The sequence below is a fragment of the Numida meleagris genome, chromosome 1 (genome assembly GCF_002078875.1).
Source record: "Numida meleagris isolate 19003 breed g44 Domestic line chromosome 1, NumMel1.0, whole genome shotgun sequence".
In the NCBI taxonomy this organism is placed as follows: domain Eukaryota; kingdom Metazoa; phylum Chordata; class Aves; order Galliformes; family Numididae; genus Numida; species Numida meleagris.
In genome coordinates, this window is record NC_034409.1 from 138,703,296 (window position 1) to 138,719,668 (window position 16,373).

At 36.3% G+C, this 16,373-nt stretch overlaps 2 long non-coding RNA genes across 2 annotated transcripts in view; one reads left to right on the forward strand and one right to left on the reverse strand.

Moving 5' to 3' along the window:
• Positions 1-16,373, forward strand: part of LOC110407695 — a 45,866-nt gene that overhangs the window by 9,628 nt on the left and 19,865 nt on the right. The gene's annotated exons all lie outside the window — the stretch shown is intronic.
• LOC110407687 overlaps positions 1-16,373 on the reverse strand; it is a 47,497-nt gene that overhangs the window by 9,545 nt on the left and 21,579 nt on the right. Inside the window, exon 4 of the long non-coding RNA XR_002443991.1 lies at positions 7,056-7,124. This is a non-coding gene — a long non-coding RNA (uncharacterized LOC110407687). The remainder of the gene's footprint in view (positions 1-7,055; positions 7,125-16,373) is intronic.

Consider the following 16,373-nt stretch of genomic DNA (forward strand, 5'->3'; position numbering starts at 1 on the left):
TGCAAAACAAGAGAAGAAGCTTACAAGCAGGAGGGGGAATCAACTACTTAGAGTCTGATAGTGATAAAACAAGAGGGAATGGTTTTAAACTTAAAGAGGGGAGATTTAGGCTAGATGTTAGGAAGAAATTTTTCACTCAGAGAGTGGTGAGGCACTGGCATGGGCTGCCCAGAGAAGCTATGGATGCCCCATTTCTGGAGGCATTCAAGGACAGGTTGGATGGGATCCTGGGCAATTTGATCTTGTGCTTAGTAATTCTGTCCACCTCAGGGGGTGTTGAACTAGATGGTCTTTAAGGTCCCCTCCAACCTAAGCCATTCTATGATTCAGTGAAAACAATACAAGTAACAGAAGAAAGAAAGAATAGTTTGTTTCCAGAAAAGAAGCTAATATAAAACAGAGCATACAAATAGTTTGAGTGCCCCTATTTTCAAACTCTAAACTCATTTCTCTTTTCTGAACAGGACTGATCTTAAGAGGAAATCTCAAACAGCCAGTTCAGGAAGGAAAAAAATCATCGACAGATCTTCCATTATTGACACTCAGATATAACAGAAGAGTGTAGTTTTTAAATTCTGCTAAGCTATAAATTAGTCACTAGATAGTGACTGGATAGGCACTGGATAAATGCCTGAAGAGTTATTTTTTAGAATAATTAATAATAATAGAATAATTAACTGTTTAATTTAGGGAAAATACAAGACCTAATACAGATTCTCATATTTAGAAACAGTAGAGATAATGGTCATTTTTTTTTGGAAAATCTTCCAAAAGAAAGAACTGTGTGAGTGGTAAGCTATTATTGCTACACTGCAAGACAAATTAAGAGTTTTTTTCTCTTTTTAATTTTATAAGCTGAAATATATATATATATATATGTATAACACTCTGTATTTTTAAGCCATGGAGTCATAGTATCATTTGAGTAGGAAGGGACCCTTAAAGGTCATCTAGTCCAACTCCTCTGCAATAAGCAGGGACACCTACAGCTAGATCAGGTTGCCCAGGGCCTGATCCAACTTGGCCTTAAATGTCTCCAGGGATGGGGCATCAACCACATCTCTGGGCAACCTGTTCCAGTGCTTCACCCTTACTGTGAAAAAACCTTTTCCCTTATGTCCAGTCTAAATCTCCTGTGTTTTAGTTTGAAAACTGTTCTGTCACAGCAGACCCTGTTAAGGAATCTTTCTTATTCTTTCTTACAGCTCCCCTTTAGATATTGAAAGGCTGCTCTCTGGTCACCCTGGAGCCTTCTCCTCTCCAGACTGAACAGTTCCAGCTCTTTCAGCCTGTCCTTGTAGGGGAGGTGTTCCATCTATTGGATCTTTTTTGTGGTCCTCCTCTCTATGCATTCCAACACATCCACATCTCTTCTGTATTAAGTACTCCACACCCGAAAACAGTGCTCTAGGTGAGGTCTCAACAGCGCAGAGCAGAGGGCAAGGATCACCTCCCTTGCCCTTCTGGACACGCTTCTTTTGATGCAGCCCAGGATACAGTTGGCTTTCTGGGCTGCAAGGGCACATTGCTGGCTCATGTCCAGATTACCATCCACCACTATCCCCAAGTTCTTTTAGGCAGGGCTGTGCTCCATCCTTATGTCCCCCAGCTTGTACTGATAGTGAGGGTTACCAGGACCCAGGAGCAAAACCTTGCACTTGGATTTATTGACCCTCATGAGGTCCACCTGGGCTCACTACATGAGCCTGCCTAGGTCTCTCTGGATGGCTTCCCATCCTTCAAGAATGTAAAGTCTTAAATTGTATAGTAAAAAGAGTGTAGTAAGTATAAAGGGGCAAAAGTAATATATCAAGAAAAATAACTACTGCCCTGAAGATTAAAGATTAGATCCCCCCTTCTTTTTTTAATGCTGATATATTAATTGCTGTTTCATATTTAGAAGCAAAATTGGACAATATGACGGTGACTGAAAAATGCTTTTATAAGAGCACTTGGTGAGACTTGCTCCTGTTAAACTTAACAACCACTTTTCTGAGATACCTTTAAAAAACAAGGAAAAGAAGAAACAACTCTAGACATGCAGGAAATACTTGGTTTTGTGTTGTAGGCAGTCATGAAAATTAGGAAATATATTTCTAAGTGTCTTGATCGACAGACCATGTCATCATGACAGACATTTGCTCTAGTGTCAATGATTTGTTATGTAGATTCTCTATCTAATACATACATGTAAATGGGTATGACACAGCTGGGTGCACAGCTATATACAGCAGAAAACTTTCAAAGTGTTAGGGATGGTAAAACTACATTTGACTTCAGTTGAGTAGGGACATACTTCACAACACTTTGGACATTTATCTCATCTCTTTAAAAACATACGCAATTAGTTGGAATTGATCCAGACAAATTTTAAAAACTACAACAGTAAAAATAAATAAAACCAACAATATACCCATTTCACAAGCAAAAAAGTCTCAATTTAAATGCTAGCTTTGACCTCTGCTCCATGCACAAAGTTAATGGGGGAAAAAAAGAGAGAGGGAGAAATTCCAGTATGTCTTTTATCAAAAGTCAATTCAAAGCTCAATATAAAGTTCAAATCTTTTGCAGCATACATTATCATTAAGATGAAATATTTAGTGGTTCTGTATTCTGGTCATCTTTTGAAAATAACCTACAATGTCTCAGAGGTGGCAGGTGCTGGAGTATTCAGTCAATTATTAAAGAATATCTCATTTTTCATGAAGAATGGTTGAAAACTGCTAATTTTTATTAGCAGACCATCGATTAATCGCACCTTTCATTTTAACATCCTGAACAAATTCCATAAACATTAAATTTTTTAGCTGCTTTGAATCTTTTACAGCAGCTTTATAAAACCTTGAAACATTGCTATTTAATAGCCACCTACATCTCTTGCCCCAGTGAATGGATATAACTCTTTGTTCTGTGGACAATAGTAAGTCAGATTTTTGGACTTCATATAATGTTCTTCAGAGATAAGCTTGTCAAAAATTATAGGTTATAATATTTCAGGCTTCTCTCTGATAGTTGCAAGGTGAACACAAGGTTGGAACAAAATTAAAGTAGAACTACTTATACTTTGCTTCAGATTAAAATCTCACTAATATTTAATATTTGAATTTAAGCAAAATGTCAAATTTTTAAAAGGTAAAGTTCTTGTGATGACTAAAGGAGTATTAAAGCGAAATAGAAATTGGATTGCTAAACATTCCATCACGTTCATGTGGATAAGCACCCAGGCAGTGTCTCATTTTGGAAACTATTCACAAAGAAAAAAGCTTTTAAATGCTTATTTTTGTTTAAAACTTGATTCACAGAGTTAATTCACAACATACACAGGGCAGGAAAAAAAAAACAACTTCTCCATGGGATGTCAGAACCACATTCCAAGCAAAACTGCTGAGTTTCAATATCATCATCATACATTGCATCATATTTCCATGACATTTTACCAACCAAGTAGGGTTAGGTTGATCTGCTGCCAGGGGGTAAAATCTTTGAGGAATGTGACCTCATTCTATGTCTACTGTCATCAACCATGATGACAAAGAGGGTATTCTCCATGACTCAAATCAGCAGGCTAAACTGTGACAGCTAAACTGAAGCAGGTGATGCCCTCACAGGAGAGGGCAAGTGCATACAAGTTCCTCAGAGAAGTGAGAACATAACCTAGGACATCTTTGCCAGATCTTATGATTAGCATCAATGGCTTGGGCTGAGTATGTCTCCATCATCTCATTCATTCTCTTCATCTTTCTTTTCCGTGATGCTACACAGAAAAAAAAATGACATACCTATTTTGCACTTGCCTGAATGGAAAGTTCTGGATAACACTTGTATGTACTACACTTCAGAAGATAACCATAAATTTTAATTTCCTTTAAATATGTCTGCCAAGAATAGATACAATGCAAACATTAACCTAAAGGGATGGGAACAAAGCTGAAGTAAACATACAAAACCAGCTCAATTTACAATGGAAAGCTTCTTCATTTTTTCTATTTCCTATCCTCTGGCAACAAGGTTCTAGAGAAACCAGTTTCACAGAAAATGAACAAGTGAACAGGTGCCTAGTGACTAGATGTAGACTGGAAATAAGGACAGCCTAGATCAGATCTAATCCCGTTTTGAAATTGACTTCACAGAGGAAATGGACTCTGATTAATATTTATGACTCTGTTTCCTTGTCTTAAATGATATTTTTTAGTTAGAGAGAATAAAATCCAGATTGTTGTGACAATTCTTAGAATAAATTAGTTGGTATTTATAAATCAGTTGGAAGAAAAAGTGCTATTGCTGATAATTATGAAATTGGATGAACTCTGCAGAACATGCTGCAGGGGAAACTGGTTATTTCTTGGCTCTCTTCTTTTACATCTCAAAGTTGGAAACACAGAACTGCAGTTGCTACTGCAATGCAGAGTCTAGTACTCCAGTCAAGTCTATAGGACTGCAAAGCTCTACCTCAATAGTCACATAATTTTGGCTTTCATGGTTTGTAGGAATGTGAACTGATTCATTTTCATAACATGTCAGCAGCTTGAAAACTTGAGTAAGTTTCCCTTCTACTTTCAATCACCTAAACTGTGTCAGAAATACATAATATGGTCAGAAATACAATACAGTCAGAACTGTATGCTTTAGTCTTGAGAAAATGCATCAGACGACTCCCTACTTCCTAAATGTATAACTCACAATTCAGCTAAGCTATATTCCCATGAAAATATCAGCACTTAATTGCGTGAGATTGAGGGAAAAAAAAACTGGTGAGGAAGGGAAGCCTCAGGGATCAACTTCCCCTGGAACCAACAAGCCACACATGTGCACATACACACACATACATATAAACCATACTTCTCACAGCAGACTTCTCTTTTTCCATTTTTTTTCCTCTTTATTTTATTTTTACAGATAAACAGAGGTTTGCATACACAGAATTAAAATAGTTCTTTCTTGTTATAATGATAAGGGCCACTGTTTTTATGTTTGGTCTTGAGTGACAAAATATTTATACTAAAATACTTGAGAATAAATACTGGAAAGATGGGATAAGTTTTTGTTTTTAAACATCTGTTTTAAAGTGATATGAGGGAGTGAAATTAAATTTAATAATCTCTCTTCCTTCCTCTGCTTTTGAATTCATAAGACAGTGTGGTAGGACATGTGTTTCAGATCTACTGTGGTATTTTCAGATGTAGACAATTCATTATCCCTGGTTCTCCTTTTCTGTATAAACCATGATTTTTCTAAGTACAAAATTGTCTGCTAAATTGTCCCCAGGTTACACAACACAAAAAGTATTTGTATATAGTAAGGCATTACCTCCACCTGCTATAGAGAGTGTTTATCCTCCACTTTTTTTTTTTTTCCTACTGGATTGTAACCAGCAAGCTCAATAGTTTGTTGGAAAGCAAAGGAGCTTACATGTCAAATTGTCCAGTTTATTTTACATAAGTTTAACCAATGGTTGTTCCTTTTTTGAGGGAGTAGAAGGGAATTTCTTCCATGCTTTTTAATAGATACTTCTCCACTGGAAAACTCACTTTTGCTGTCCTTGTCATAGCCTAACTCAGATACGTGAGTGCTTTAAATCAGACCACAGGATGTGGGCAGATTTAGATACTCGGCTCTAGTACTTCTGCATGCAGGTTAATCATTCACTTGAAAATGTTGTGCCAACTACCTGCTTCTCTGATTCATACAGTGTTTCCTGAACAGCTATGATTATACCTGTGCCCACCTGTATGCCTCAGACCATCACCCTCCCCTGGACCAGTTGACCAGATTAATCAGAAAGAGAACTTTACCACAGAGAAGCTAAATCTTTTGACTGATCGTCCATTTAAATCAGTCAGTTGAGTACAAAGCAGGGACATAACATTTTTTTTTCTCCCATGCCCAACAAAGCTGCGCTTAATTAGGCATTTAAGAGAGACTTAACTTCTACAGTTCTCACCACACATGTTATTTTCAAGCAACTCAATGATCTGAAACACCAATTAGTTTCAATTCACACCTATTATCCTCCTTTAGTTCACTGTTAATTCAAAGTCTAAATTTCCCTCCTTGACAAAATATGATAATTTTCTCTTTTTGCGTTTCCTCTGAAGTTCTGAAAACTACAGTGCCAAATGCCATTACTTAAAACCTCCTACAGAAGACTGACATAATTTCTCAATTTTCCTGCTTCAATGTTTATGTTTATATGCCCAGCATATCCTCTTGCTTTCCCACCATTAATGAACATATTGTTTCAACTCTCCTTTCTTCAGCATACTTCTCCTTAAATCACTGTCATATTTTTATGGGATGCCATACTGCTGCCACCAAAGAGGATTTGGATCAGTAGAGTAGCACAGAACACTACAAATAAGCAAGAAATAAAAGATTAGGCAGAAAGGCTGAAACATCAGGTCTTCCCCTTTCTCACAATCAGAAGCTATTCTACGTTTCCACCAGAAAAATGCTTAGTATGAAACAAGAGAAGCCTTCAAAACACAAATTACTTAAGAATGCCTACAAGCAAACAAAACCCCACTCTATTATTTATCAGTTGGTTATAAATAAATCAGTGATACCCACAGCTCTGTGGGTATAGCTTATTTTTTGTCATTTATTTGTTTCAAATATTACTGTTATTTCATAACAGATATTAATGGGTAAAAATAACTTAATCTTTAATGGTCTTTTGTCCAAATACCTTTTCTACAAGTTGAACAAGATCACACTCAGCAGAAGAGTCAGAAAATAAAAGCCAAGTGATTACCAGCATAAACACTTAAAAAATGCATTTGTTACTACTAAATCCCATTATTTTTCCTTTTGAAAATGAATATTTATAAATTCTGACAACTGATTACTTTAATTGCTCTTATTAGCTTTTTAGAAGTTTATACTACATAATTGTAAAATTGATCATCTGCTCCTTAGGTTTTGAATGCTAATTTTGAATTCTGTGGAAAATATGAGATGGAGTGACATTTCAAATATCTTGCTGATGAGTCAACAGTACAGAATTACCCACCACTACTGAATAACTTTTCCTCCATATACAGTAAAAAGTTACTTACCTGTGCACCTGTTGATGTGCTTTCATACATACTGCAGAATTAGCATGTTAGATATACTGCTTCAAGGTACTGCAAACCAAAAAAATCAGTTAGACTTTCATATCTTTGCCAGTGTTACCCAAAATAGGTTGAAATTCTTTCTCAGAAGAGCCCATCATGAAATCTCCACACATTTCAAGACTGACAACATTTATATGACTCTCTTTAGTATGTCCACAGACTGTATAAATGTTTACTGTGTATTGTATTTTAAAAAACAAGGTTTTCAGTGAAAAAGTGGAGAGACAGACAGTTCTACATTTGATGAGGAGGTTGTTTTTTTTTTTTATAAAAAATCTGAGCTGAATCTGTTGGTTCAGATGGAAATCTGGACCTATTCCTAAGATGAACCACGGGCACATCTTTAGATTTTCTGATTTTGGCACAAATGTCTATAGTTTATATGTATGCTATACAATACTGCCAAACAACCTTCAAGCTCTGGCTTATAAATCTTCTGCATACCTTCAGACAAATGTAAATGTGCATATGAAAATAAAGGAAAATTTGAATTATCCCTCACTTCAGTTGCTGGGAGGACAAGCATATGTACACAGGTCAGTTTGCAGATAACTACGTTAAAGACCTAAATAATCTCAATGTCAGATGAAATTTAAAAGCCAAATTAGAACATACCCAAGACATGCTATCCACTTGAGATAAATTTGTTTTATAGAGTTACTTTCTCACACTCTTTTTCCAAAATGGAAATGCAGAGCAACAGCAGAGTAACTGCAATGTATTTGACTCCAAAAAACTTTTGGGACATTTTGTCCAAACAGAACAGCCCTTCTTGATGTGTGAATTTGTACAGAATCTCCACAATATTTTAAGATACCAAAATAAAGCAAGGAAACCTTACCCACAAAAAGAATTAATAAACTTAATATTTGTATAATGGCAGAAAGCAAGGATTAAAAAAAAAAAAAAAAACAGCAAATCACAGCTAGTGGTCAGAACTTTGTCCCCAAACCAATGAGGAATACAACTGTATTTGCTTTGCAAGGGTTAATTCTGGAAATCTCAGCAGCACATTTTCTAGAAAATTTTGTTGCATATTGCAGTCAAATCTGGCCTATCACCAGGGATTCAGCCTCTCAAAATTGAGGATGTTCAACCTCTAAACACTTACAAATGCTCTGCTTTTCATCTACATTTCCTATCAAATTTAGAAACATCTTTCATATGTTTAGTTTTAACACAGACTTCAGTACTCCTCAAACTTATTTTAAACCATTTCATAGCTATCCTTCCTGCCTGTTCAACACATCAAGTGCTTCAGTGCCAGCTGGTGTCAAAAAAAAAAGTCTAAAAACAAAAAACATACTGCTGGCTGTCTTCAATCCTTGCTGGCACCCACTGCTTGAAGACAGATTAAAGCACTACTCATAGCTCTTTCAGCTTTTCTCAGACAGCAGAATTTTATAGTGGGAGAGGCAATTAACAATACCACACTTCAGCAAGAGATTTTTACTGAGCTCCTTTCCTCTGTTCTGAGATGATCTTCTAATCTGATCCCCTTTTGTTTGGAAAACAGCTTTCTATGTACCAAACAAAAACAAAACAAAACAAAATTGCAACTGACAGGGAAATGCAAGGTGGCTCCAGTATTTATTTTTTTTTCCCATTCTAGTATAACCAGCCAAAAGAAGCAAGGAGAAAAAAAAAAGTTGCCTTCACATTGTGTACATTAAATCTTTCAGCAGATTTACACATTTTTTGAAAGGGACCTCAAAGATCATCGATTTCCAACCCCCCTGCCACAGGCAGGGTTGCCAGCTGTTAGATCACGTACTAGATCAGATTGCCCAAGGCCCCATCCAACCTGGTCTTAAACACTGCCAGGAACAGGGCATTCACATTCATTCTATGATTCTAGTATTGTCTCCATCTCCTCTTTCGGCTCCCCCTTGCTCTTGGTTTCCTCACAGAGACCCAGAACCAGCCATCTAATTTTCCCCCATGCTCACCACAAGTAAGCACTGGAAGAGATAAACTTCACCACCACAGCTAAGACAGAGGCACACAACACAATGTGTACAGAAGTCTTATAATGTTGAAAGAAAAAGAGATATTACATTAACATTTTCAAACTAACACTCATGAATTAAGCCCTACTTAGGCATTTAACAAGAAAGATAACTGAGAAGCGTCTCATTTACTGCATACAGTGAACTTGCTCATCTTGTCTAAACTCTTTCTTACAATCAGTGTGACAGATTTCCTACAGGTGTGAGTTTTCTATATGCAAACACTGAAATACTCAGATCTTTAATCAGATCCATTTTGTGGAGTGCTTTTAAAAGAAGAGTATGGATTTTCAAACAAATTCCTGTAGGATTTAAGCAGAAGTTGTATGAAGATTGTAATAATTATTTATCATTATTTTCAGTTATTATTTGCATAATACAACAGTATTTAAAATAAACAAGCAAATAAATAAATAATAGAGGAGAGGATAACTGTTCCTCTTGCCATTAGAAATTCTAAGATTTACCAACAGTGCTAACCTAACTAGAAGAATAAGTTCTGATTCAGTCCATTTTAGAACCAATACATGGAAAAATACCAACAGATTATAAATTACAGTATATGAGCCTTCTAATATTACCTTCTAGAAGCAAAACTGAAAGATCCGCATCTAATATAGAAATTATTTTTTGTTAATACAAAACTTTTCTTCCAGTAAAATGTTTACTATTCCTTTTAAGCAATACATGACATTTTTCACCAAATGCACTACCAGTAGGTGCAAAAATATATAAATAACACTGATAAAAACAGTTGGAGCTGAATTAAAACAGTGGTTCATGTAACTTCAGTGTTCATGACTACCATTTTTATAAGACACAGAAGTGCTTTTTACTTAAATATTTTAAAATAAAAATTCAACCCAATACATTATTAAAACCTTAAATTCAATGTCTTTGATTATTATTCATTGTTGGAACAAAGAGAAGTAATAATAGCAACTTCCATTTTGGCAGACGGTTTATGAACCAAACTAATAACTACTTCGCAAGCAGTAAATTGTGAACTTACATTATAATGGTGATTTTGGCATTATTCTAGTTGCCCCAGTAGAACTACAGTAGCTTCCAATCTCAAAAGTTCTGGACACAATACAATACTTCTACACTTCATGGCTCAGTTCCATCTAAAGCCAGCTAACAGTAAATAAAATATCCAAATTAACTGAGTTAGTGTAGTTACATTATGGAGATACTCCAGCCAGACTAGCTTATCTTTCTGAGAAACCACTTTCAGTTTTTCTGTAGGCCAATTTATTGCATTTTGTAAACAAAACTAAGACTGAGAGCCAGTTAAGGATACAGACATCTGAAGCAAAATATATGCCATTAGAAGGCCTGTAAACATAATAGCAATTTCAGGATAGTTAAATTTATCTGGGCAAGAAGGAGCACTCTCAAGCTTCTTTACAGAAGCTTAGCCTATTTTGCAGGAAAAAAGAAAAATCAGAGTATTAGAAGGAATGCTAAAAAACATTGCTCTATGTCCTAGAGTGAAAGTAATTGTGTGAGAGCCAATGCATCAGGGTATCTACAGAGAACCCTACAGTCATTAGCTACCACATAAAAAGTCACTAAAAGCCTACAAACTTAAGAAAATATGAATTAAATTATTTTCTGCTCTTCCAGCAGTGAGGCATGAATGTTTTTTAGTAGTATCTTCTGAACTCTGGATCCCAGGTTGATGGTGGTGACTAGCTACAACCTAGGAACAGGAAACGGAAGAGAAAGGATTTTAGAGCTAACATTGTATTCAGTATTTTCTAAGTGCTAGCTGTAGAATCCCTCTGCAAAGTCATGTAGACTCTCATAGATTAAGTTTGAATAACTATATTGAGAAATACTCCAAGGTCCATTACATTCTCCAGTGTTGCCGTTCACATAGAAAAGAGTTCTCTGTTAACTTCCTCCTACTATTTTCTAGTTGTCAGTGGTAGATACCTTCGAACACTTTTGAGACTAGGCTGAAAACTCTTCTAATTTTTATTTTTTTTTAAGATGTTCAATACCAAAAGTGTTAATTTGAAATAATGCCTTACGAGTTTGACACAAAATGCATATATGTACCCCAAAATAGCTGGCTGCTAAGCAAAATCCCTTTTCTGCAATGAAAATTTTTAATTGATGCAAAATGATTATTTCTTACAGCCTTCATTTGGAGTGATTAACTTGCTATTTTTGACATAGTGGTTGCTACATTTTATGATAATTAAGAAAATATCTCTTTGCTATATCTTGCACAATACTTTTCCACCAGATTTAAATGCTAATATCTCCCTTCTGCAAAAGATTTTAGGTAAGGTTCTAGAAAAAGAATGCACTGAATTTTATGATCAAGTGTAAAGTTCCATCTTCTTAGAGACTATTCATATAGATTGTATGTAAAAATAAAATGACCCAGTTAAAAACTTAACATTGCAACTCATAACTTCTGTGAACTCAAATAACAACATAGGTCTAGGATGTTTTTATCCTTGTTTCTAGGCATTAGATGGTGCCAATAAGCATACGGTTTATGTCAATCTTAAGCAAGCCATGGGAAAGAAACAGCCAAAGAAATATAGCCAGAACTGTTTATGAGATAAATAAAAAGTTTACTGCTTCCCACATAGTATAATTATTCTATAGGTAAGGGTCTGATTTTACCAAGACTAGGAAACCAGGACACCATTAGCCTTTAGGAGACCCTCTTCTCAGAAAAGGCAAAGTAAGAGTTTCTGTTAAAAGACTCAGCTCCCAGGAATTAAACTCACGCTGTCAGCGTGGTCAGGCAGGAGAAATAGTCTGAAACTCTGGAATTTGGTGGCCTGAAATTCTCCACTGAACAGTGTCCTTTTAGTTCTCTTTGGCCATTTTCATTGTGAATTTATTCCTGAGAAAAATTTCAATTATGGAATCACAGAGGAGCAGATTACACCCCATTTAGGATCTTGGAGTGCCTTCAGACCTTTAGAAGCAGACAGGACTCAGGCTGCTACACCCTGAGGAACAATAATTATTCTAGCCAGACTAGGCTAGTCCTATCCCCATGCCTCCACCCCTGTGCCAGTAATCTGGCATGCCTATGACCTACACAAAATGCCCTGTCTGACTCATATCAGTAATTGCTAGCATTTCTTAACAAAAGGAGGAAATTTAGGCCTGGTCTGGACTCTGTATTCACAAGGCCTACTTATTCATCTGCCAACACAGGATCAGACAGCAAGGAGAAACCTACAGGCTTGGTCTGCTCCCACTAGCAAACATAGCTTGCCAAAACACTGCTTGCCTGCAGAGGATGGTCCTATGCAGTTTGTCTTCTCCAGTATTCTCTGGCATAAGTCCCAGATATCCCATTCCTATCCAGACTCCCCACTGGATCAGTAAGAATAGATTACAGCAGCATATTGAAACAGACCTCTTTACTCCAAAGTGAATAAGGGACAGCATTGCATGTATATATTGAAGGGACAGAAAATTGAGTCAGTGACAGAGAACCTCAGTTTGTCTGTTAGAAGACAAACATAACATGAAGTCTGTTATTTCCTTAAAAACAACTACTAATGGGATTTCTGTTCTTGTTTCCTTATGGTTTTTTTTTTTTTAATGTATCTCTTATCACCACCAAAGAAAAGGTATTCATATCCTCATTGTCCTTAGTCAAGCTGAAATAATTCAACAGCAGTAGACAGGATGCTCTCTCTTCAAGCAACCTCCAGTCTAAAACTAGGCCCACCTACAGTCAGGCTTAAGTTGCTTTGCACTATAGCAGGTTCCAGGAAAGACAGGCAGCATCACAAAAAGCCTCTTCCATAAAGAATCCTCCAAAAATATTCCCCAAATTAATGGTGCTGTAGTACCTACAGTCCTTGGCTTTAAACAGCACAAAACTGCACTAAAAAAAGATACAGTAAGTGTCCCCTAGGATCTGACCTTCAAATCGAGACTTTTGTCTCTTTTTCTAATTTTCCAACTGTCCTAAGTGATTTCATTCCTCAACGGAAATTCCAGTGTAACACTCTCAAACCAAGGATCTTGAAGTCCAGAGTTTGGCTTCTACTTACATCCAGCATGTGTTCCCCAAAATTGAGCTCATAGGGTTTTTGGAGAACTTGAGTTGTGAGGAAGTTTACTTCAGAAATGGTGCACAGTTTGCCTTCAGAGCTCTTTTCTCAGACAGTTGTCAGTATGAAAAGTAAGCTGTCATCAGATCCCTTGGCAAGCCAATTTATTTTACTTATCTGGCAGAAGAAAACCTGACTAGCTTCCTGCCAGACTAGTAAAACGAATTGTCATACTGCGAAAGCTGGCACAAGGGAAGAAGTGGAACCATATGGCTAGAAATAGGTGCAGGGTTACAAACGTGTAAGGAGAAAGGATTGGGACTGCCAGTTTTCACAGCAAGTGACACTGACTGCTAAACCACACCCTTGGTACTCACTTGGTTCACAGCAGTGGACTGTAAATACTTTGTAGAAAGGGAAAGGGCAGGAGGAGGCAGCAGCATTTCATTGAGTCACTAAAGTTCTGGGGCTCAATTCCTGGCCCTTTTGAAGTTAGTGGCAAAATTATGGTCCTCCATCTGGACAGGCTTACTACCTGCCTATGTCATCAAAGACCCATTACATTGTTTGAGAAACAATAGCCACACAAATGAGTACTAGTATATCTGATTAAAAATAAACAGTTTCAGAGGGAAAAAAAAAAAAAAAACAGTAGGAGAGAAGTGCCTCTAGTATTTGAAGCTACAGCTATCCAGAACTGCTGCTTATTGGTAAGCTTTTGCCAACATTTTGTCATGCCATAAAATTAATACCCTGTGACTGTTCCCACTGAAATCACAAGAATTTCCACTGTATAAAAGGCATGTATAAGTCATTATATGATTTAAACTACAGATACGAAACTCTGCAGCCTGGAAAAGACAAACAGTAGCATTGTAACAAGCCAGGAACTGCATTAAATGTTAAACAATGCCTTGCACTTTAAAGATAAGACATAGAATAGGCTAACAAACTACACAGACGATGAAAACAGTGGTGAATTGAAGACTTGAACAAAAAGTGCGAAAAGGAAGAACATCTGCAATACCACACTACTGGAAGAAACAGGAAAAATATCTCTGTTTCTTTGGCTGCAGTCTATACTTCCAAAGCAGTTAAAATTGAATGCATCTAGAGGTGGTACATACCAGCAGAAAAGCATGAAGAAATATAGGATAATGATAGTGATACGCAATTCTATAACCCTACAGACAAAACACAAATGTTATAGCTATTTTGAACACTGCAAAACATTTTATTTACAGCATTTACTTAGACTGATTTCATGCATAAATTATTCTACAATTTCTCTGCTAGTATCTTTTCAGCAAACTCATGTCTTCTGTTTCAACAGATCTTCTAGAAAGACCTCTATCATAGTGTAAATGCTTCAGGGGATAGAGGTATTAAAAAATAATAATAATAAAGGAGAACTGAGGAGCTCCCAAGCATTAGACCTGATCATCTGTATTGCTTAACTGTTATTTCAGTCCCTGGCTCTGTTTTTGACTTCTCCAGTACCATACCCTAAAAACACACGTAGTGCTACTCAGAGGATAGCTTACTCCAGTGACCACTTAGAAAAGCAAAATGAGAACAGAATATTAAGAAAAGTATGTCAGAACTTAAGTAAATTCTTTAAAGAGCAGGTTTTTGTCCCAATCAAATTTGAAGAGCGTGACACAAAATGCCACGCTGAAGAAGAACTTATGTTGTGAAGGCAATTTGACAATGGGCAATTGGTAGGTACAAAAAGGAGACTCTAAAGTAAGTGCTGCTGAGTGCTGCATACCACATAAAATCATATGACATCCTGATTAAAGCTGCAGGATATGTTCTCCCTATTAAATCAAAAGAAAATGGAGTAAAATTAAATGAATAACTAAGCCTCACAATATTAGTATTAAGATATTTTGATAGACATTTAAAAGGTACATTAGCTACATAAATGCAGTTTTGTAATCAAACTTAACTATTAATGGCTGAGGAGTGCCTAAGACTGAAATAAATTTTAGACCATTTACACTTAAAATAAAGCAGATCTTCTCCTGTACTGTTAGGTGAGTAAGGCTCCACAAACTATATTTATACAGATGATGTCAAACAGGACACTGTAAATCCACATCATTGTTGCATATTGTGTTCTCTAAACTCTCTCCTAAGGTATGGGTTGCAAAGTCTAAGGCTTCAGTTCCCAAGTTATTTCAGTTGGCTAAAGCAGGTTTTAATAAAGGGCACTGTTTGCTTATCACTGTAATGAAATTGCTCCAAGCAGGATGTTCAGCCAAGGTAATTAATGAACTTAAGAATTTCTGGACCATGAATGCCAGCAAGATATTTGACTCATGAACATTTTTTTTCTGCAGAAGTTTTAAAGGAATGCAGATCTGCAGAGAAATTTAAATAGATCAATATACTATATAGAAGACCAGTTCACCCATGTGGATAATTAATCTTTAATTAGATCAGTAAGGCTCAACAGAAGGATAAACCTGGACTGTTGTTATTTGTTCCATATTACTTGACTTAGCTATTGTGTTTTTTATCTTTATTAAATGAAGGGATTATTGCTACAGATAGCATACAGATATCAGAACAGGAGAAAAAGATCATTTTCCCTGCTGATGATGTGAGAGTCTTTGCTCTGGATTTATAAAAGGCTGTGTTTATGAAGGCTGAAAGAGAAAAAAGAAAAGAAAAAGGATTAGTCTTTTCCATTCATTTAATGCTGAAACTCTCACCAACAAAATATATCATGATCTCACTTGATTCTCAGATAGTGCCACCTCATTAAGATGAACACATCTTGCATGTATTTACCTACTCAGACTTTTGGTGCATTTGTATATGCAACAAGCTTTACAGGTCTTTCAGAAGACAGATAGCTGTAAAATATTTTCTGTTCACAAGAGAAAAAAAGGTCTAAAGATTTGCAGCAATACCTAATCTAGTTCAAAAGGAGAAAAAAAATAAAAGCAGCATAATAGGTTTAGAGTCCTAATCAATATTTTATAGCTCACTCTCACTCAAACTCTGTGTACAACATGCAGAAGTCTTTGTGAAACCTCTGGTAACATTCTCAAATATCTGCCTTGGAGACTGTCTCTTTCCACAAGCAGCTACTATTGCCTAGGCTCTGCAATGAACAGGAAAGCATTTTCCCTTAATGAAAAAGAAGCAGTTAATTAGTTAGAATTTTCCCTCCAAATTCAGGACCTCAGAGGCAC